Source organism: Aplysia californica, unplaced genomic scaffold, assembly GCF_000002075.1.
Source record: "Aplysia californica isolate F4 #8 unplaced genomic scaffold, AplCal3.0 scaffold01122, whole genome shotgun sequence".
NCBI lineage: Eukaryota > Metazoa > Mollusca > Gastropoda > Aplysiida > Aplysiidae > Aplysia > Aplysia californica.
The window spans coordinates 2,450-4,487 of NW_004798392.1; positions in this window are offsets into that span (position 1 = coordinate 2,450).

The following is a 2,038-nucleotide window of genomic DNA, read 5'->3' on the forward strand; positions in this document are numbered from 1 at the left end:
GGGGGAGAAAACACCAAGTTTGTTATCATGGCTCTGTGCAGATATGATGATAAGAAAATAGTATACCTGTACATGTATTATACAAACTAATGTACATGTATTCTGATAAGATAAGAAAGCTGGGTAAGAGGATTTATACACTGTGGATCTCTGAGCTTGTTGACAATGAGTCATCGCTGTGAAAGCAGGTTTATGTGTCACAGACAGGATTGATCGAACTGTTACTGTTAGGCCTATATACTCGGGTAAAAAGAAAATAATGGAACATTTCATCTATAGGTGAGGCAGCATGGTGGAATCAGGCTCTCTTCAAAACAATCAAAGTAAAGAAACTTGCATTTTCCGCAGGTTTGTGAATTTTTATCAAGATTTTGTTTTTTGGGCTCAAAATCTTTCATGCCCATTAAAGAACTCATTTCTGTGTGGATTGTTCTGAAAAACGTTGATTAAAGGTACAAAAAATGTAAATTTTCAGTTATCACGGACTCTTGAGTTTAGGAAATAACTAATCTTTGGCGGCCATTTTCTCACTAAATTTACCCCTGAAAACAGGTGACCCCCACCTCCTTCATTCTTCATTCGCAAATATCTCGACTTGTATTCAAGATAAATGAATATTTTTTTCATCCATATAAAGAAAAGTGAACAAACATTTAGATGATATCAATAACTCTACATGCCCCAAAATTGACGAAAGCCTGATTCCACCACGCTGCCTCACAAGGTTTAACGCCCCTTTCAACACTGTACGGTTATTAAAGAGGCGGGACCTTCTAATATAACGTCAGTTTCCGACAGGACTGGCTGGCTTCTAAAGAATACATGATACGGTGGGCTACTAGAAAAGCTAGGCCTAGTACACACGTACCGATATAGATTCTATATTATATTTATAAATGCGCGTGGCGTCTTTTATTCCCGAATGCGAGTCCACGCGTAGGGCTTATATTATGCCTAAAATTCTGTACTGACGATCGAATTAACTCTGAGGCCGAACCGGACATACATTATGTCCGATCAGCTCACTTAACTTTTACTTTAATCCACCACTTATACCCTTTTGGGTGTCGCGGGAAGAAAGAGACGTCTCTCTGACGCCCGCCTTAGAGCTTGGGTCAGGGGGATGCAGTGGCTGGTTTATTATGTTTCCCTGACTCGCCGTCTATACAGGTCTTTCTCGGTCGCCCTCTCGGCATAGCCTTGTTAGATCGGCAGCTTACCAAAAGTCACCGTTGTGGGATATTGGGAATCCCCATACACAGACCAGAATCCAAAAAAAGATAATATTTTGTAGAATACAATCATGTTGTTTCCTGGATTTTTACGTATCAGATAAACTAAACATAACTTCTACTTCTTCTTCTATCCCGTGGTTGGGGCAACCGTGGGGGCACCGCTGCATCTGAGAACCAGCTCTCGCATTCTATTATTTTGTCATCTGCTTTCCTCAGATTGTCACCCATCGTCTTTCCTGTCCACTCTGTAATGTTGTCCTCCCATCTCCCTCTCTGCCTTCCTCTCTTTCTCTTTCCTAGTGCTGTTCCTCGAAGTATTGTTTTTGGCAAGTCCTGTGGATCTTGTGACGTCATGCCCATACCATTTTAGTTTTCGTCTCTTCACTATGTTCAGTAGATCTTCATGCTGCCCCACTGCGTTTTATGATTCTCTTTCGTACTTCAGCATTTGAAACGTGGTCTTTGTACGAGATGTCAAGGAGTCTGCGGTAACATCTCATCTCTGTGGATAACATAACAGAAGTGGAAAATCTGTATGAATAAAAAACTTTTGTCTCATAACAGCGAGTCTTCAAATAAAGTCTAATGACCAGAATGCGCGGCCTTAGTGAGTCAAAGCCGGGTTAGTAGCCTGACGTCATCATCATGGCAACCAGGAGCGGCAATTTTTGCCAATTTCCGTAATGTCCATGGTACTACACAAAGCTAAAAATTACTCATGTTCAACTGAGCTAACGACGCATTCCGTAACAGTACATGTATTAAAGGAAGACTAACAACACAAGAATAACAGTGTTTTACCA